Here is a 22,117-nt window from a genome sequence, read left to right as displayed (position 1 = left end):
CAAATCTCTATCATTTACACAAATGGATTCAAATTACTAACATATGTTTGCATGTGGTCTCTCAGGTGCATAATAAAAAGTTAGTTGGTGTAAATACCAAGTCAATTTTAATAAATACTATTTGTGTAGAGTTTGAATTGTGCTATATGCTAAACTGAAATCTGTTGAACTGATTAAAACTATGAGGTCACAATGCATACACTAGCACAGCCAAGCAAAAGTATGAGTATATCCTCTTAGACATTTTTCTATAAATATAGTATCAAATTTGAGTGTAGGTTGATAATCAAGTTCACCAACCAGTCTGTTTCAATAGTGAATCAAGACATATCCATTTTATCCTTTCTTGTGCCTGTGCTTCAAGAGCTACAACCTGAACAGGTAACTGCATGTGCTAAGTGATATGTCCATGTGTACGGTTCAGGTTATTTTTGACAAATTAAACACTATTCCTGTAATATTTAAGTACATTCCACATTGAATATTAAGGGATCTCCCAGAATGCTCATGTAAGCTTGGTCCCCCAGCTAGTGGTGCTGTTGAGAAGTGATTGGGTCAAGACAGCTTCAATTAATTAATTCATTGATGAGATCCCAACTGAGTGGACTACAGAAGGCAGGGGTCTAAGGGAGGAAGGGAGCCACTAGTGATCTGCCTTTCAGGGGTATGTTTGTCCTTGGTCCTTTCTTGCTCTTTCTACTCAGCTGGATGAGATGACCAACTCTGCACTCTTTTCTGCTCCCTACCTTGAAGTTCTGCCTTCCTGAAGTCCAGGAATCACAGAGCAAAGACTGGTACACTGAAGCATCCAAAACAAACCTGTCCTCTTTCTAGTTTATGTCAGATATTTGCCTCCCCAACAAAGGCTAGCAAACACACCATGCATGACTGCACACTAAACTCACAATAGACCCATCTCATGTAGAGATGGCTGCAACAGGCTTTATTAGCCCATGTTATTAATATTCAAATTATAAAAATTTCCTTATTTCCATCTTTATTCAATAAGCATTCTTTGAATAACAATTGGCTTTCTTTGTACACCAATGCACACTTGCACTTGAGCAGACTCTAGTATAAAGTACAACAAAAGGGGGCATGTTTGGAACCAAGGCATCTGTGTCAAGCCGTGCTGGTGCTGACTAAAGTCTGTGTGACAATTACAGTTCTAATCATCCATTAGTAAAGGGCCATTGTGGTTTATTATGGATAAATTACTTTCCATTCACCTTTGTTCATTTGCTGTGAAGCCACCTGGAGGGAGGATCATCTTGCAGCATCCTGATAAGGCCATTGTTTGTTGTGGGCTGGCACATATGGTGCCAGTGGCAAGAACAAATAAAGGCACAGGTAAAGCCACATTAGGTGCCTGGGGAAACAAAACAAGCACAATTATATCATTGGATGGGAGAAGACTCTTCCATCAAGAAACAATGAAAACCAAAAAACCCCTCTGTTCTTCACCATGAAGTGGAACCCAGAAGAGCTGAATCTAAGTTCTGTTTAATCTAATTTAGCAGAAAGACAAGGAAGAAAGAAATAAGAAAAAAGGGAAGGTAAGAAGAAAGAAAGAAAGAAAGAAAGAGAGAGAGAGAGAGAGAGAGAGAGAGAGAGGAAGGAAGGAAGGAAGGAAGGAAGGAAGGAAGGAAGAGAGAAAGGAAGGAAGGAAGAAAGAAAGATAAAGAGATAAAGAAAGAAAGAGAGAGAGAGGAAGGAAGGAAGGAAGGAAGGAAGGAAGGAAGGAAGGAAGGAAGGAAGAGAGAAAGGAAGGAAGGAAGAAAGAAAGATAAAGAGATAAAGAAAGAAAGAGAGAGAGAGAGGAAGGAAGGAAGGAAGGAAGGAAGGAAGGAAGAGAGAAAGGAAGGAAGAAAGAAAGAAAGAAAGAAAGAGAAAGAGAGAAAGAAAGAAAGAAAGAAAGAGAGAGAGAGAGGAAGGAAGGAAGGAAGGAATGAAGGAAGGAAGGAAGGAAGAGAGAAAGGAAGGAAGAATGAAAGAAAGAAAGAAAGAAAGAAAGAAAGAAAGAGAAATAGAGGAAGAAAGAAAGAAAGAAAGAGAGAGAGAGAGAGGAAGGAATGAAGGAAGGAAGGAAGGAAGAAAGAGAGAAATGAAGAAAGAAAGAAAGAAAGAAAGAAAGAAAGAAAGAAAGAGAAAGAGAGAAAGAAAAAAAGAGATAAAGAGATAAAGAAAGAAAGAGAGAGAGAGGGAGGAAGGAAGAAAGGAAGGAAGGAAGGAAGGAAGGAAGGAAGGAAGGAAGGGAGGGAGAAAGGAAGGAAGGAAGAAAGAAAGAAAGAAAGAAAGAAAGAAAGAAAGAAAGAGAAAGAGAGAAAGAAGGAAAGAAAGAGAGAGAGAGGAAGGAAGGAAGGAAGGAAGGAAGGAAGGAAGGAAGGAAGGAAGGAAGGAAGGAAGAGAGAAATGAAGAAAGAAAGAAAGAAAGAAAGAAAGAAAGAAAGAAAGAGAGAGAAAGAGAGAAAGAAAGAAAGAAAGAGAGAGAGAAAGAGAGAAAGAAAGAAAGAAAGAAAGAAAGAAAGAAAGAAAGAAAGAAAGAGAGAGAGGAAGGAAGGAAGGAAGGAAGGAAGAAGGAAAGAAAGAAAGAAAGAAAGAAAGAAAGAAAGAAAGAAAGAAAGAAAGAAAGAAAGAAAGAGGGAGGGAGGGAGGGAGGGAGGGAGGGAGGGAGGGAGGGAGGGAGGGAGGGAGGACTCAATTCCATTAATTTTTAGGGACCAAGTGATCTGTCTTTGCTTTGGCTTAGTCATAGTATATTTTGCTTTAAGGTTTACTGCTACCAGTGATAGATCTGTCATTTTAAATTGATTGACAGATTACCTGTCTCTACAAACAATTAAGTTTCTTTTCCATACAAACTCCATCTACAGAGGAAGTTTGAAAAGGGCTAATAATAGCTCAGAATGATTTTCATTTTTGAGAAGCATGCCTTTAGGCCTCATTAGTAAAATCAGGAAAATAGTTGGAATTATATTATCTCTCAAATTTTACATATGTGTACATGTTAACTCAAATAGAAAGGTGATTAACATATTGTGTATGCTTAAAATCAAATGGTGTATATTATCTGTAGATGGGAAAGTAATTGGTGAGTCCATCATAACTCAGGAATGTTGATGGCATGTGCTATGTTTATGGAGGTTCTCGCTAGTGTCTGAATTCTTCTGCGTGAATTCCATACTTCACAGTAGAATGTAACTCTAATCTACTCATAAATAGAACTCATATGTTATCATTCCCAAAGGTAGCAGATTATCTCCAAAATCAGTAAAATTTTATTTGTTCCTGAGGTGTTTCTTCCCTAATGAAGGCAATAAATGGTATTCCCATCTTTTAGAAAAATATACGGTCAATGCCCAATTTTCTTTCTTCCACCCATTAATCCCATAGCCAACTCACACTAATTACAATTAACATCTGAACATTATTGAATTTCACACATGAATGTAAGGAAGTAACAACTGGCTATGACATCACCTTCTATTCTGATATTTTAATAAGTAGATGCATTTTAATTATTTATGGTATATCATAACATGCCAGTAAATGCTTTCTAATGCTTTTTGTAAAGGCAATGAAGTCTTGATAATTTTATAACTATCAGTCCTTGCTATTAAGTTGTTCACTAGAAATGTAAAGTGATACCACTGATTGAATTATGAGAATTAGATCTTTGGATCTGCAATATTGGAGCCATTGCAAGGTTACTATTTCTGTAACTAATTATCCTAGGAAGCACTTCATTTTGTCCTGTGTTGATGTCATTACTTTTACATTGCTCCTTAGAAGGAGCTTCTTTTCTGAACATTTGCTATCAGTAAAAGCCTATTTTATATTCATTGCAGTGACTCACATTTTGGGAAAGATGCTAACTCTCAATGTGCCAGTAATGGATTGGGTCACTTTGGATCAATAATTTCAATTGTCTAAGCTCTTGCCATTCAGAGTATAGTTTGAGCCTAGGTTCTTATTGGTGTCGGACATTGGTCACCCAAATAAGTGACTGTTACATTGTGGAGCACAGGGCATTCTGACTTCTTGCTTACAGCCCTGTGGTTGGGGAATTCTTGCCTACCCTTCCTGATGCCCCTGACTTGATCCCCCAGCTCATTCTTAGACACTCACTCTTGCCTGCCTTAATATGCTTCTATGACCAGCCCAAGGTCCATTTATTCTCTATTCTGGAACCTCCTTTTCCAATCAGACCTCTCAGGGAAACCACTCATTTTGGCCCCCATCTTGTGGAGTGGGAAGAAGATCTGATGAAAAAAAACAAAACACAAACATACACAAGCATTCTTGTGAGTTTTATTTGATTTCTTTTTTAAATTAATTTCAAGATATTTAGAATATTATATTGAGAAGTAAAATAAAATACAAAATTGCCTAAATGGAGATTTATTAGCATTTGATTGAAAAACTAGTACTTAAAATTAAATTAAAATCCAGTTGCTCAGATACACTAATATGATATCAACTGTTTTAATAAATCCACATAGCTAACATCTGGCACAGTGTATCTCATAAGTAGAGCCCTTTCTTACACCATTAGAATAACACACTGGAAAGGATGACAAAGCATACACAAGCTTACAGTCACTTTTTCATTTGGTCCTAATAGCAAACTCTCAAAGTAGGGTCTTGTTTAGTTGTTTTTCCTGTTACTGTAATAAAATACCCAGATAAAGCAACTTAAGGGAGAGAAGGTTGTTCTGGCCTGGCTCACAGTTCTAACAAGGCAGAAAAGAGACACAATTACATCCATTCCCCACCCCTGTACACACAGCACTCCCGACTTGGACCTTGCCATTGGGACCTCTGGAGAAATGCAGCTGTCTCTGTTCTTTGTACATATGTCAGGGGAAGATGTTCTATTGTAAGTCACACGCCAAGGTAGGTTCAGAGTTTGTTGCTACTGTTGTTTGTTGTATTTTTTGTTGTATTATGTTCTTGTATATGAAAGACTTGGTACCCTAGGTGATATATCACTAAAAGCAAGCTAGCAAAAATAAGTATTTATTTATCCAATGGCATGTATAAATAGTGGGAGTAAAAAAAAAATCATCGTCCTACTTATACATTTTAGTAGGCCTCAATACACTCACCCAAGCCAATACTTACAATAAATGCTATGCCAAAGTAGCCTATCAATGATGCATGAATCTGAACTAGTATGTCACAGCAATCAGGTTGATATTTTAACTAGGGTTATAATAAAACCTTATAGTATCTTGCTAAGAAACAAACATTTTATTTTTTAAAAAAATAGATATTTCTTAGAAAAAGTCATTAACACCCACAAATCTGATGCCTGTCGCCCATACCCAGCACCTGTGCTGTGACCCTGCAAGGAAAGCCTCCCGGACACAAGGTGGGTGGCCAGGAGAATCCACGAGGCCATGGGGTTGACCCCAATTATCTTTTATTGTAAATGGGCCATATGCCAAATTCCAAGATAAATTGGAAACATTTGATCCATCTCCTGTCCTGGATTGATCTTGGAGCTCACTTTCCATGCTTTCGGGTCCCACATTTAGGACACTTTGTCTTTGTGTTTTAGGGAAAAGGCATGCTTGTCTTTGTTGGTTGAAGAAGGGTTAGGGATACCATTGAAAATACTTTGAAAAAAAAAAGAGAATTTAGAAGCTGGAGCATACTCTGTGGAAAAACAGAAAAACAACAACAACAACGAAAATGATGACACACAAAATTTAAGATTATTTTTACGCCATATATCCTCTATACCAAATTTCTTCATTGGAATCTACATTTGCTATGGGGAAAAAGGAGAAAACAAAATTTATTACCATGCTCACCCATGATTGTGGCTTCAACAAATCTCCCTATTTTCCCAGGCAAATACCTGCTACCTTTATGCAAACCAACAAAAATAAATATCTCACACATGAAAAATAATACCCTGGTGAGCTTTTAAGGTATATTTGGAACAATGTTTTTGTAAGATAGCCTACTAAACCAGCTACAGGGCTTTGATTTATTAAAAATTGAAAATAATATTAAACCAACATGACTCAGAAGCAAATAGATACTGCATTCATGACTCAGGACAATATGATTTTCATGAAACAATTTGGCATTAAAACTAAACAGCATAGCAAAATAGGAATTCACACCCCATTCCCCACCCCCAATCCCCATGGAGCACAGCACTGAATGTGCTGTCTTAGAAAGGCCCCTGAAAAGAAACACCTTAGACCTCAAATTAAGGATAAAATGAGATTTTTATTTTATTATCTAATTTGAAAGAGGTTTTGTCAATTTCACAAAATATATCTGCAATTAGCGAATGTGTTGGTATACAGTTTCTTAAGTGTGTTGTTCTCTTTTTGTTTTTCTTTTCTATTCTTTCTGTTTTAGAGGCTTTTCTATGGATGTTACCCTGATTAGTTGCCTTAAAACCCTATGGCCACATTTGTATTCATTCAATTATTGCCAAATCATTGGTTCTAAAGTCAGAGTTTTCATTTCTGCTCTACGGATGACATGAACAACTGCCTTCCACAATGGGAAGACAGCGCAGAGCAGTGCAGGGCAGCAACCAGAAAGCCATCAGGAGCTTGGTGAGTAAGAGGGGAGCTGGCTGTCATAGGAGAAGGTACAACCTGCTTAGTTCCTGTTTGACCTCAGGTGCTACTTAATTTTGAATTCTTTGTCAGGATATTGAAGGAGTGATGAGAGGCAGCTGTCATGGTAATGGCCTCACGTGCCCTCTGGGTGACCTTGAGTCACCCCACTCATATCCACTGCCTACCTCCTTCCTGTCTATGCCTGTTATCCTCACATGACCCTGTCTCCTTTCTGTTATGTTTTTCTTCCCTGGCACTATCCTGTGTGCTGTATAAACCCACAAAGAAGATTACCTTAAAATGTACACACATACACACACACACACACACATACACACACACACACACGGACACACGGACACATGGACACACACACACCACACTCCTAATGGTCTTTCTACAGTAAAGGATTAATAATGAAACAAGATCCTCATAGTGTCAGTGGCCATTAATGATGTATTCATTACCAAGATGTGTGTGAGACCAATGAGGTACTTCTATATAAACTAATTAAAATATTAAGTAGCAGGAATGCATGATTAATTTATTTTCCTAATAAAGCTGTCATTTTTCAAGGACTTGTTTCTGTGAAGGCTATCTTATTAAGCTGATCTAGAAGCTTTGGCCACATGAGTTCATCACAGTTCTTACACTGATGATTTAAAAGAAAAACAAATGAAAATTTTAATTTCATGAGAACAATGAAATAAACTGACCATCATCGGGACACAGACAAAAGTAACCAAATACTAGGTTCCTATCTGTTTATTTAACCAGTCATGATTTAAATATGATCTGAGATATATATCATTATATATGTTTATAATACAAATATAAAATATATTTTAAAAAGCAGTTTGCTGAAGTTTCAGGGAGATAGAGAACTGGTTCATGCAGCAATTATTATCACCTTAACCTTTATCACCAACCAATCCACAGAAGCAGAGCTGGCATTTGGGATGACCTAGAGACGATAGGGTTATTATACACATAGGGCATTTGGGATGACCTAGAGACGATAGGGTTATTATGCACATAGGGCATTTGGGATGACCTAGAGACGATAGGGTTATTATACACATAGGGCATTTGGGATGACCTAGAGACAATAGGGTTATTATGCACATAGGGCATTTGGGATGACCTAGAGACGATAGGGTTATTATGCACATAGGGCATTAGGGATGACCTAGAGACGATAGGGTTATTATGCACATAGGGCATTTGGGATGACCTAGAGACGATAGGGTTATTATGCACATAGGGCATTTGGGATGACCTAGAGACGATAGGGTTATTATGCACATAGGGCATTTGGGATGACCTAGAGACGATAGGGTTATTATGCACATAGGGCATTTGGGATGACCTAGAGACGATAGGGTTATTATGCACATAGGGCATTTGGGATGACCTAGAGACGATAGGGTTATTATGCACATAGGGCATTTGGGATGACCTAGAGACGATAGGGTTATTATGCACATAGGGCATTTGGGATGACCTAGAGACGATAGGGTTATTATGCACATAGGGCATTTGGGATGACCTAGAGACGATAGGGTTATTATACACATAGGACATTTGGGATGACCTAGAGACGATAGGGTTATTACACACATAGGCTCCTGGAGAAGCATCTGAACCTCAGAAGCAGATTCCATGCTGGGAACATATCCCCTCAGTGGCCACAAGAACCCTAAATTAGAAACTCCTACTCTAAGGTATGTACCCACCAATGCTTCAACATGCTGACAGGTAAGCCCTGGCTCTTACACAAATGACTCTATGTTCCAGGTCATTCTTTATGTAGCTACGAAGTGAGGGTTCCTAACAGACTTATACTCTGAAAAGCTATTGCTCTGTATAAGTTAACAAAGTGAGTAAAAAAGTTTATAGTTAACTCAGTCATTATTGACATATCTAACTTTTCAAAGAAATATTGTGTATTCCCTTAAGATTAAGGGACAACTTGTCTAAAATATGAAATATGATATTCCATCATTTACAATAGGCTAGAATCCTGTGTTATAGAAGAACAAGGAGAAATGAGGAAAATGCAGAGAGAGCATGAAAGAGGAGAAAGAAGAGGAGGAGGAATAAAGAGAGGAGGAAAGAAACAAAGAGGGAGGGAAAGAGGAACAAAAGGAGGAAGAGAGAAAAGGAGAGAGGGAAGGACGGAAGGAAAGAGAGAGGGAAGGAGGGAGGGAGGAAGGACAGGAGGCAGGGAAGGAGGGAGGAAGGGGAAATCTCAAATAAAGTCCAGAATACATTCCTTAATGGTCTCTGTTTTCTTTCCTTTTTCCTTTCTTTTCTTTTCTTTTCTTTTTTCTTTCTTTTCTTTTCTCTTCTCTTCTCTTCTCTTCTTTTCTCTTCTTTCTCTCTTTCTTTCTTTCTTTCTTTCCTTCTTTCTTTCTTTCTTTCTCTCTCTCTTCCTTCCTTCCTTCCTTCCTTCCTTTCTTTCTTCCTTCATTTATTTCTTTCTTTTGTATAATACATTTTTATTAGATATTTTCTTCATTTACATTTCAAATGCTATCCCCAAAGCCCCCATACCCTTCCCCCATCCTGCTCCCCAACCCACCCACTCCCGCTTCCTGGCCCTGGCATTCCCCTGTATTGGGGCATATGATCTTCCCAATACCAAGGGCCTCTCCTCCCATTGATGGCCGACTAGGCCATCCTCTGCTACATGAAAAGTTGTGTTCAAACCTGTAAAGCTATGTATAAACATAAGACAGGGGCTGTTCAAACAAATCTCCAAATGCTAGCACTACTAGTATAAACTGCCAGTGCTACCCCAATGTCTGCACTGTCTTTATAAATACACTTTTACATGTTAATGGATACTGAAAACAGAAATCTTATATTTTCCTCATTGCAATTTTGTGACACCCCTTTTGAAAAATTAACCCTGATGTTCACTCCACTATAACCTGGCAGTCTACTACAGTTCAAAATACAAATGCATTTATTGAGCCCTGGCTCAATGTGCTCTGAGCAGCATTCTAAGGACCAGGCAGGAAAAAGATCAGGATTTCTTATGAGCTACTTGGAAAGGAAGAGAAACAGCAAGTGGATTTTGTCAAGTGGAGCAATAGACCCAGGATGGGATGATGGAAGATGAAGAAAAGCAGGTTGAAACTAAAGTGTGAAAGAACACTTATTTTGTACAAAGAAATTGGAAGTCTCATTCAACAAAAGAGAATTACCATCAGGATGTGTGTGTGTGTGTGTGTGTGTGTGTGTGTATGTTTATGTGTGTGTATCTCTCTGTGTGTGAGTGTAAGGAAGTATGTGTGTGTGTATGAGTATGAGTGTATGTCTCTCTCTGTGTGTGCCTACTTATGTATGTACGTGTCTGTATGTATATGTCATATATGTTGTGTGTGTTCATGCTGTTGTTTGTTTGGCTTGTGGTAATTTTTTTTCTCTTGCTATTCATTTATAAGAAACATGTTGAGGTTTGAATTGCTTCCTACATCCAAGTCTAAGTGACCTTTTGGCACTGGGGAATGTGGCTGTGGGTGGGTGTCCATGAATATAATGAGATGAAATGAAGTCAGGAGTGAGGCTGGTAGGGAGGGACTGATGAGTGCTGATGGTACAGAGGATAGCAGTGACAGATGAAGAAACATCTTTGGTAACAGCAGCAGAAATGGGGAAAAGGGAGACAAAATGAAACGTCATTGACACCTGGTCAATGGCTCACACTTGAATGTAAACAGTATCTTAATTTTGAGCCCTAGGCTAGGGGTACCTGAATATAGGGGCCTTTGGAGTAGATCTGGAAGGAACAATGCACTCCATTCAACTTCTTTAACCCAAGGCTCCTCAGAACTCTTTAGTAGAAGCACAATGGATGTTTAAGAGAGACAGAAACTAGACATCTCTCTATAGCTGAAAGCCTCGACAAGGATGAAAAATGTCTTGATGATAAGTTGTTTCTGAAAGAAATGTGGAGATAGAGGGAGTGGGTTTCCTATTAATCCTGGATTTTGAGTACACTTGTCCCAAGGTACCCAAAACTTCCTCTGTTTCCCCCAACTCATTTACAACCCAAACACTCTTCTTCAATCATTATCCCATCGGACACAGATGTTATTCAGACATTCAGACAAGAGAAAGTGTTTACAAGTTACCTTTGGCTTTCCTCTATCTCCAAATCCTATAAACCCTTCTCCCTGGATGTATCGTTTGCCAACTCCATCCCATTACATCTGATCAGATCTGTTGAGACCTAGCCCCAGGTGAGCTCAGCATTTCTTCCCCAATCCATTCTGTCTTAGGGTTTTCCTGCTATGAACAGATACCATGACCAAGGCAATTCTTATAAAGAACAACATTTAATTGGGGCTGGCTTACAGTTTCACAGGTTCAGTCCTCTATCATCAAAGCAGGAAGCATGGCAGCATCCAGGCAGTCATGGCACTTGAGGAGTTGAGAGTTCTACATCTTGTTCAGAATTGAAACAGGAAAAGACTGACTCTTCTGCGCTGGGTAGAGCTTCATCCCCACAGTGACATACTTCCTCCAACAAGGTCATACCCAATAGTACCACACTCAATGAGTCAAGCATATTCGAACCACCACAATTCTCAACATCACTTCTCAGTTCTATCTTTCTAAGAGGGGACGTTTATCCCATGTGGGACTCACATTAAAACATTCAAAGTGAAAACTTGGCAGAGCTTCCTACAGATAGATGCCCCTTTTCCCTGAAAAAGTGCTGGTGGTCCATTATCAGTTCTTGGAATCCCTCTATGATGGCTGGTTTTAATTATCAACTTGATATAACCTAGAATCCACTGAGGAGAGTCTCACGAAGGGGCATGCTCTCTCCTCCTAATTACAGATGTATTATTTCCAGCTTCTAACCTGGAACTGCGAGCAAAATTACATTCTTTTCCCCTAAGTTGTTTTTTGGTCAGGATATTATTTTAACACAGAAACAGAAATGAAGATTCCGTCTTCCTCCTTCTCAGTGCTCTCTGCAGAGCTTTGGAGCTGTAATCAAAATGCTATCTCCTAGGTCTGCAGCAGCTGTAAGAAGTCTTGAGTGAAGCTAAAGAATCCTGTGAATTGCGGTGAAGATCAATTGGCAAGGGTGATGGCGGGATCTTGATAATAATGGCATAAGGTAAAGACCTGGGAAACAATGACCTAATGTGATATTGCCTGAATCCCTCCTGGACTACAGGAAAAGCCTGATAAGCCAACTCCCAATGTCTCTCCAAGTGTGCCTTGTGTGACACACAGCCCTTGCTGCTTCCATTCAAATCTACCTAGCTTTCTTGAAGAAACTTGACGGTCCCAGATTTGTGGAGCTCCCTCTGGCTGAATCATTCTTGCTAATCTCTGACCAACTGCTGAGGGTCATGTAATCGCCATAGCAGCCTCCCTCCTACAGGGTTCAAGGCCTAACATCTAAAGCCAGCTCATACAACCCTGGGCTGTGCATGTATTCTCCTGTGTACATACCACTCCTGGGCTGTGTATATATTCTTATGTGTATGTACAGCTCAATGGCTCTGCATGTATTCTCCAAGAGCCTCATATTTTCTGCCACAGTCCTTAATGTGTTCTGCATAAAATCAACTATCTGCTATCTGGCAATTTGTGGTAGATCTTATTAGTTAACCAAGTCTTACTATATCTTGTTGAAAACATTGTAGTTAAGATGTAATTAACAATATCATCCTGAAATGCAGTCCTGAAAATGTTTAGACAGGTCAAGCCAATGTTACTCTATAACCAAACACAGATTTCAGAAGATAGAACAATTTATCAATGCATGTCCTTGTTACAGGTGAAAAACACCCAGAGGGTTCTCATAAAGTGTGAATACCTGCCACTATCTACATTTCTTACTTAAATACTTTTTATAACCATGGAACTTGTATATTCATAGGTAGGATGATCATGTGAAAATTATGCTCTGACATTTCAGGAGTAAAGTTAAAGATGAAGGGTAACCCAGACAGCCAGCTCTGCCAGAATGGGAGGTGTTATTACCGCACCTTTTCTAGCTCATTGTCATAGTAGACTGACAGAGAAGAAACACAGGCTATATGACTGAAAGTGCTGAGGCCACAGATCAGTGATCACTATCTAGTGCTTTGTATGGGAGAATAACAGAAAATGGGCAAAAGCATCGTACAGCATGATCTTCCCAACACAACAGTGCCTGATTGAGGGGCAATGTAAAGGCAGGAGTGGAAAGAGAGAAGAGGTCTTTCACTGGAGGGCAGCAGTGTTTAGCTGCTTCATAGCAAAACAAGAACAGCTGTGATTGTGCCCAAATAGACACTGGGTAGAATGTTTGTGTGAAGTAAGAATTCCTTCCCTCAATGTGTACAGAGGCTTCAGGGTTTGAAGTACTAAGATGGATATTTTATATACATGGCCTTGATGATGTAGAATATTGTATAATCATAAAAACACAGTTTAAATAATACCCACTCTGCTCCTCACCCTGAAAAACAGCTAATGATAAGACAGGTTTCCAAAATCATTTGGCCATATGGTTACTTGATCTTTGACAAAGAAGCTAAAACCATCCATGGGAAAAAAGACAGCATTTTCAACAAATGGTGCTGGTTTAACTGGACGTCAGCATGTAGAAGAATGCAAGTTGATTCATTCTTATCTCCTTGTGCAAAGCTCAAGTCCAAATGGATCAAGGACTTCCATATAAAACCAGATACACTGAAACTAATAGAGAAGAAAGTGAGGAAGAGCCTTGAACACATGGGCACAAGGGAAATTTTCCTGAACAGAACAACAAAGGCTTATGCTCTAAGATCAACAATTGACAAATGGGACCTCATAAAATTGCAAAGCTTCTGTAATACACTGTCAATAGGACAAAAGGGCAACCAACAGATTGGGAAAAGATCTTTACCAATCCTAAATCTGATAGAGGGCTAATATCTAATATATACAAATAACTCAAGAAGTTAAAGTGCAAAGAATCAAATAACCCTATTTTAAAATGGAGTGCAGAGCTAAACAAAGGATTCTCAGCTGAGAAGCACCTATAGAAATGTTAGCCTTAGTCATCAGAGAAATAAAAATCAAAACAACCCTGAGATTCCACCTCACACCAGTCAGAATGGCTAAGATAAAAAAACTCGGGTGATAGCAGATGCTGACAAGGATGTGGAGAAAGAGGAACACTCCTCCATTGTTGGTGGGATTGCAAGCTGGTACAGCCACTCTGGAAATCAGTCTGGCGGTTCCTCAGAAAACTGGACATAGTACTACCTGAAGATAGAACCTGAGGATCCAGCTATACCACTCCTAGGCATATACCCAAAAAATGCTCCAACATATAACAAGGACACATGCTCCACTATGTTCCTAGCTGCCTTATTTATAACAGCCAGGAGCTGAAAACAAAACCCACATGTTTTTCAAAAGAGGAATGGATACAGAAAATGTGGTACATTTACACAGTGAAATTCTACTCAGTTATTAAAAACAACGATTCCATGAAATTCCCAGGCAAATGCATCCAGAAATAGAAAGTATCATCCTGAGTGAGGTAACCCAGTCACAAAAGAACACACATAGTATGCACTCATTGATAAGTGGATATTACCCCAGAAGCTCAGAATACCGAAGATACAATTCATGGACCATATGAAGCTCAAGAAGAAGGAAGGATGAAGTGTGGATGCTTCGGTCCTTCTTAGAAGGAGGAACAAAATAGGGGAGGAAATATGGAGACCAAGTGTGGAGCAGAGACTGAAGGAAAGGCCATCCAGAGACTGAAGGAAAGGCCATCCAGAGACTGCTCCACCTGGAGATCCATCCCATATTCAGTCACCAAAGCCAGACACTGTTGCAGATGCCAAGAAGTGCTTGCTGTAGACAAGAGCCTGATATAGCTGTCTCTTGAGAGGCTCTGCCACAGCCTGACAAATACAGAGGCAGATGCTCACAGCATGGATTGAGCATGGGGTCCCCAATGGAGGAGATAGAAAAAGGACTGAATGAGCTGAAGGGGTTTGCAACCCCATAAGAAGAACAACAATACCAACCAACCAGTTTCCCCAGAGCTCCCAGGGACTAAACCACCAACCAAAGAGTACACATGGAGTGACCCATGGATCCAGCCACATATGTAGCAGAGGATGACCTTGTTGGCCATCAATGGGAAGAGAGACCCTTGGTCCTGTGAAGACTCAATGCCCCAGTGTAGAGGAATGCCAGGGCAGTGAGGTGGGAGTGGGAGGGTGGGTGTGGGAACACCTTCATAGAAACAGGGGAGGGGGAGGGGATGGAGGTTTTTGGAGGGGGACCTGGGAAAGGGGATAATATTTGAAATGTAAGTAAAGAAAATATCCAATAAAAGAAAGAGAAAACATCATTTGGCTGACCTATCACCACCAAAATTTTACTTTAGGGTTAGAGGGTTAAGTGTGGTTTGTTTTGTGAAAAGTGCCATTGAGCTAGTTTCTAACAGTAACATAAAACCTATTAGGTCCCTAGTGATGCCTGAACGAAAGGTGCGATATACTAAAGTTCACCATATGCTCTAGTCATTCACAGAGGTGAGAACCAGCTGGCTTACCTTTGGCAAGCAAAAACCTTAATTCTCTCAAATCAATAGCTTTTAGGAACCACATTTTATATGTGAAGAATCTATTTCTGAATTTTGTTCATAGTGGCTATCTATTTTCTATATACTTACCTGAATATACCAATTTTCCTTTTCTAATGGCATTTAAAATATTTTTGGAGGAAAATATAGAGCATATCTTTGTCACCTAAGGGAAACTTATCCATATATGTTGGTAGCTTACTAATTTATCAATATCCAGAAGTATTATGAAGAAGCTGTTTGAAAATTCCAGAGTAATACCAAAGTTTCATTCATTCACATGATTGATTGCATATACACTGCAGAAATGGATTCATATTTCAGAATACATGTTACTTTATATCCCTCAAAGACAAAGTACATTTGCACTCAATATGCATTTACGGGATAATATGACACAGGTGTGGTGATGTTAGAAAGGAGACGGCCAGTCATAAAGAAGAAAAACAAAGTCTTTCTTGGGAAGAAACTCGGATTTCAGAATGGAGTTCTGGATTTGGAAGCAGGAAAATAGCCAAGTGTGAAAGATGTTTTTCATATTAGAGTGAAACTTAGGCAACCAAAAACTCTCATGGGCAAGCATCTTAATAGGACGGGTAACATAGAATTTCATTTATGGCATCTGAGATGCTAAGTTAAGCAGTAGAAGTCCCAAAGACAGGCTGATTAGGGAGCTGCTCCTCCAGCACAGAGGGAACTTAAAGAAGACATCCTGAGGAGACAACACATCCATCCCACTCCTCACCCTCCTGCATCCCATGTGACCGCCACGTTCAAGGGCAAGGTCTTGGTGCTGACGAGTATTCAAAACTGATATAAAATTTTGAAATGTTTCAGTATTTATAGTTCGCCCAAGTCCTTTTTATATCATTATATTTATGTACGTTCTTATTAACAATATTATTTCACATTGATCTTTAAAACAGAACTCACAAGTACTTCTTAAGATCTGTTCTTGTATCATATGTGTTAGTAATCTGTAAGATGGGAAAATAAATCATACTAGCCATTAGATCAAAAATAAAAAGTACAGTGGAATTTTGCTGTCAAGATTAGAAACTGCACACATCAGAGAACCTGTTTCTGCATTTGGAAAATGCCAGGAAGAAATGTTTGAACTAGAAACAAGCCCTTACTTGTGAATGGATCTTATGGGAATTAAGTGAAAGACACACAGAAAAACTACTTGTCAATGTACAAGAGCACCCAGTGCAACAGTGAGGGACAGGACAATAATGAATAAGTGGCAGCATTTATAGGACAAAGTGGCTTTAAGCAGATCATCTTATCTAATGAGATAGTATTACTTGTGTGGACTTCACATCTAGCTACTATACGATACCAGGCAGATGCCCGAGAACATCTGTTCCCTGAGAGCTTTCAACTTGGTGGTTAACCAGTTAAGACCATGGACACTGGAGTCAGGTTAAGCTAGTATTTGTTACAGCATTACAGAGCTGGATGGGTTTAGACAAGCCCCTTAACTTTTTGTGTTTTTGTGATTCTTATCAACAGAAGAGAAAGGTTAGAGAGAATCAATTCTTACTATACCTAACCTATCTAGAAGAGTGCTGAGTGTTGCAACTTCAAGCATGACAGCCACATGATTATCAACACCTTAAAGAGGTCAATCATATCAGACATGATAAAGACAACTATGAGAGGTTCGGGAACTTAAAGAGCCTGCAACTATCAAGGGCTAGACACAGGGTTTAAATTCCTGCAGTTGGAGTCCAGAGCTGGAGCTTCTCGGCATGTCACCATGGTTGTAAAGTCATCATCAGCTCTTTATAAAGAAAATGTTTGCCATGTACAAGGCTGGATTTTATGTATGATATAGATGCTCCAAATACTCTTAAATTTTGATCTATACATAATCCTGGCTCATATTCTAGGACGATGTAACCAGTTTTATTCAATACATAGAAAATAAAATTTTGATTCAATTTTCACTGGAATTGTTACTCATGGTCATATCCCCTCTCCCCCCCCCCCCAGTATATGCAATCTCTGCCATGTTGCATATTTCTCTGCCGAGTATGAGATATCTAAAATATATCCTTTACCTCTCAAGTTCTTTTAGTGGCACAGAAACCCCTTGCAGCCTTGATCTAGAATGCAGAGTGGGTATCTCTGAAGGCTTGGTGTAGCTACACAGAAAGTCCAGAAGAGACTGAAGGCAGCAGCTTTTGTTTCCAGCTGTGGGGACAGGAAATAAGAATCCATGAGAACAGACAGGGCCACCTCTACCAGGGCTCTTGCTGTATTTTAGGGTGTTTGGGGGAAAGATGACCCTTTTGGAGCCTGCCCTTCACTATTATGCCTCACCCATACTCCCATACTTTACTTCTGCAGTCTGATTTGACCCTGAGGCTCCTCTTACCTTTGACTTCTCACCTGTGACCCTGCGGCTTACCTCTGCAGTAGACTGTAGCACTTTAAATAGCACTTGTTATCTGACCTCCACGGATATTCCGTTTACATCCTCTTCAGCTTCCTGCTTCTATCTCAATTAAGAGGTAGAGGCTCAGTGGGAAGAATCCTTGAACTGTGCTGCTGCAGCTGCTTCCCCTCCTCCTTCTTTTCCTTATCTTCCTTCCTCCCATTAGTATTTAGGACTGGAATAATAGAACTTTCATTTGCCTCTGCTAGCTGTCAAAGGAATACCTAGCAAATGGCTGAAACAAAGCTGGCAAAGCTTATGAGTTCATTGTTATTCACTAAATTCTGACACTGTGGAAAGACAACAACTTGTCTATAGATGGTTTTGACATAGGACACACACAACAATTTGCAAAATCTATTTCCTAAACAAGGGGGTTTAATGGGCTCCACAGAGGCCAGCCATTCTTTGGGTTGATTAAATTGTCATATTCCTATTTACATAGAACACTTCCTTTTCCTTTCAGTGAGTTTTCTCTAAGGATAGGCTGTTCATATTTTGACATCCTTTCCCATAAGAGAGACTGTTGGTTGGTTCTACACAATCCACCCCTGATGAACTCTCTTCCCTTATGGCCTGCCATTCAGTCATGTTAGGATGGCTTTTCTACTAGGCAGATTTTTCCTGGGAGAAGGGCATTTGAGGTTACTATGAGAATACAAACCATTCTAACACAATCCTGTTTCAAGACCAGCAGATGTGAGTTAACTACTCTATCCATTTTCTTGTGGAGAAAATATTTATCTAGAGGTCAAAACCTATTGTATTTACTACCAATAAATTTTTACGAATTTTTTGGCCTTGGAGCATTTTTTTTCTGAGGAGGGAAAGAGCATTCCAAGAAGAAACAGGTATAAGTTTAAAGTCCCCAGAAGTTTGGAGGTAAGAGGAGAGAAATAAGAGTTTAAGGAGTCAGGTTATAGTCCCTGTAGGTATGTTTAGCAGCTTTTGTAAACCTATGACAGAGTCAGAAAAATCATACAGGAGCTGTGAGCTGAGGACTAATAATAGTTCCCATAATTTAATAGGATAACTCCAGAGCCAAAGCCAAATTAAATTGAAGAGGTTCCTGCAAAAACTCAGGTGAAGGGGAGAGATAGCAGAGACAAGGTGGCAATAGTGGTGACTGGAAGAAATAGTCAGATTCTGGATCCTTATAAAAGCAGAGCCAGCATAATCTGCTGATGAATTGGGTAGATGGAATCTAGTTGAGCTACTATGGAGATTGCATTATCTCTCTCTCTCTCTCTCTCCCTCTCTCTCTCTCTCTCTCTCTCTTTCACACACACACACACACTATAAATAGTATGTGTATTTATAATATATATATCACACATATATTACACACATATATACATATTTATACATATATATACAACACATCACACACATCACATAAATACATATTTATACAATATACATGTTACTCACACATATATCACACATATCATACATAGATAAGCATATAAACATACCACCCACACATATATATCACACACATATATTTATACACACATAGATATCACATGGGTATTAGTCTAGACAATTCTGACTTAGCATATCACAGAGCCTCTTGAACTTCAGTATTTATTACAGCACTGCACTGCTTGTGTTAACTAAGTGATACAACCAACCTAAGTCTCCAATATCAGAGGGTTGAATAGGAAAGGGTTGTATATGTACACAAGAAGTTTTTGTTCAAGCATAAGGAATGAACTTATGTTATTTGCAAGGAAATAAAGATAATCATATTGGTATGTTTTATTTTATTTGTGTTTCCTAGACTTTATGTAGTCACATAAAATCATGAACGTGTCTATAAAATGACATTAGAGATGAATAATTGGAAGTAAATGAAGAATAAAGGAGGTAAATGGGGAAGGAGAAGGGTGGGGAGAGGAGAGAAGGGGAAAGAACAGGGCAGTGGGGGAAAGGGAGATGGGAGAGGAGAGAAAGGAACAGGGCATCAGGGATATGTTTACCAAACAAAGTATACCTGCAAAAATTTTAATTGAGTGGACAAATAAAATAAAAAATGCCTGTAGAGTTTGCAGCAAAGTCATGGTAAGCATGAAACTGCTATTTCCTGAAAAGGTGAACATAATGGTGACAAAACCCCAGCAGGTCACTGGGAAGAATATGAAGTGCAGCACTTACAATGAGTGAAGAACAATCAGATTGAGTTTATCTTCTCCAAGATAGGCATGGTGCTGTGCAACTATCCCTGTACAAGGAAGGTGGACAACTTCATGCTCATCTACACAAGTTTGAGGCTAGCCTTACTATGAGGCCTCATAAAGAAGAGAGTAGAGGGGAAAGGAAGGGAGAGCAAATAGGAAAAAGAAAAGGAAATGTTGGATCCAAAAGTCTAGTGACTAGTACAAAGCCCTATCAAGTAATAAAAATTATCCACACAGCAGACAATTCTGTCTAGGAAACAGAGACAGGTATCCAGAAAAGGATAGGACTTGATAGTATAGCTACAAGTCAAAGCACTTGCCTAGACTCTATAGACCCTAAGCTGGAGAAGGAGAGAGGCAAAGAAAGCCTGGACAGTGTGATAGCCGAGTGAGACAGACCATGGTGCCTGTTTGGTGTGTACAATGGCATGAGGAAAAATGATGGACCTGAGGACAGCTGAGGCTTATTCTGCTGTATCATCATCTCCACGTATATGTCCTCTGTGGATGAGAAACCTATTGCATATATAATAACATGAAAGACTGTGAGTGTTATGCTACAGCTCAGTCATTTAGACACAAAGAAGAAATCAAAATCAAGGTGGAGGCGCTGAGATGGACCGAGCCTTTAGAAAAATAACTTTGGCATCAGCAGAAAGAATGGAGATCCAATAAAACCATCTAACCCTTCATTGGACTAAGAGGACTTTCTGCTGTTTTTCCTACAACACAGAGATGGCATAATTCAGGAAACACTTGGTTGTGAGCTTGACAATCTTTTGAACTGATGAGAAGAGGAAGGTGAAGCTGAAGAAAAGTCAAAGGGGCCAAAGGTCAGCTTTGGGGTGAATTACTTACACAAGATGGTGATAGGAAGATACAACTGTTCACAGAGAAGAGAGATGACACAGGTTCTGTGGAGTATGGAACTTTCTTTAGTTTTTGTGGTTTTTTTTTTTGTTTTTTGTTTTTTTTTTTGTTTTTTTTTTTGGTCAATAGGTTGTAGCAATCAGAAGCAAAGCTATGGTTGGTCCAGAATTAGCACTCATTGGGCAGAAGTGATGTCATGATTAATCGGGGAGGCAACCAGAAGATGTCTATAAACAGAACAGAAGGAAATGTTGCACATAAAACAAAGAGTATGGGTTAGGGAACTGGAGAAGATGCAGAAAAGCAGGGGAGAACTTTCAGGAGTAGGACACACATGAGAACATTGACTCCAAAACCACAGACAGGTCACTGTGTGCTGAAGAGCTCAGGTTTGAAAATAGAAGAAGATGGCACACCATCACAGGAGAGGTGGACAGGAAGCCTGCTTCATATATGTGCTGGGAGAGCAATTTCAACCTAATTCTCTCAAGAAAGTCTTGCTCCTCGATGGTCCTGGTGAGCCGTGTGTAATTTGGATAGCACCTCAGGGGGTGGGCACAAAGTCACTTTTTATATAGTTCCACACAGTAGATTAAGAGCAGTTGCAGCTGAGCTTCCTGGCACAAGGCTCTTGGCTGCAATAGGAACTGCATGTCTGCGCTCCCTCCTTTCCATCTCAGTGATCTAAAATGAAAGGCCTACACAACATTAAGTTGAATGGTCAATGTCAAATGGAAAAAAAAAGTTCAATAATAAAATTTCAGGCAAGCCAGGAAAGTCAAAGCCCCAAGGGAGAATCAGGAAGGCCAGTACTGGCCCAGAGTAAAGTTTTGATGAACTGGGATATGGCTTCTAGCTTCATCCACATGGCTGCCTGTGTTCCTGCAACAACCAGCCTGAGAAAGAAAAAGCCAGACTTAAGCAAAAGTTGAAGCACAGCCACCACATTGCCATGTCTTCCAAGCTGTCTGGCTTCATTTGTTTATGGAAGATGTTAGAGATTAAATGTGGTAGTATACAGATTAATATTGGTGACACTGAAAAAAGCAGCCACTTGCCTTTTATAAAGATGTGTTGATTCTCAAAATGCATCATGCTTCAGGACACTTAAATGTGTGCAACTGGAGTTTGTTGCATTAAGAATCCCATTTTTGCCTCCCGGAGGAGAGCCTGAGTTGTCTATCTGGGGCACATCTATCCCTATCCTCTTTCATACACGTACAGGGTGAAGTGATTTGGAGATGGGCTAGTTGCAATTGTTTTGCAGTGTCAAAGGGAAGTTTTATATCAGACCTTCTTGCTGACATACTGCCACAGGAACACACATTTCCCGTGCATGAGAGGAATTGTCCTCACACATCCCACATGAATTAATCATTACCTTCCTTGGAATGCCAGAGCCCTTAGCCACTGGACCCCTCAAGAC

The 22,117-nt window shown here is 39.6% G+C and overlaps 1 long non-coding RNA gene across 3 annotated transcripts in view; it reads right to left on the bottom strand.

Annotated features, from left to right (window-relative positions):
* The window catches only part of Gm39596, a 99,135-nt gene extending 81,741 nt beyond the window's left edge, over nt 1–17,394 (bottom strand). For 2 of the 3 annotated variants that reach the window (XR_865192.2, XR_865190.2), the window contains exons 1-2: nt 17,265–17,394; nt 1,230–1,369 (exon numbers count right to left, since the gene is read on the bottom strand). This is a non-coding gene — a long non-coding RNA (predicted gene, 39596). Of the gene's footprint in view, nt 1–1,229; nt 1,370–4,128; nt 4,236–17,264 lie in introns of those variants that run through there. The other variant, XR_865191.1, reaches the window with a different exon arrangement.
* Between the last annotated feature and the right edge of the window lie 4,723 nt (nt 17,395–22,117).

Source organism: Mus musculus, chromosome 1 (genome assembly GCF_000001635.26).
Source record: "Mus musculus strain C57BL/6J chromosome 1, GRCm38.p6 C57BL/6J".
Taxonomy (NCBI): domain Eukaryota; kingdom Metazoa; phylum Chordata; class Mammalia; order Rodentia; family Muridae; genus Mus; species Mus musculus.
Note: the sequence above shows the minus strand (reverse complement) of the source record. Positions and strands in the feature narration are given on the sequence as shown.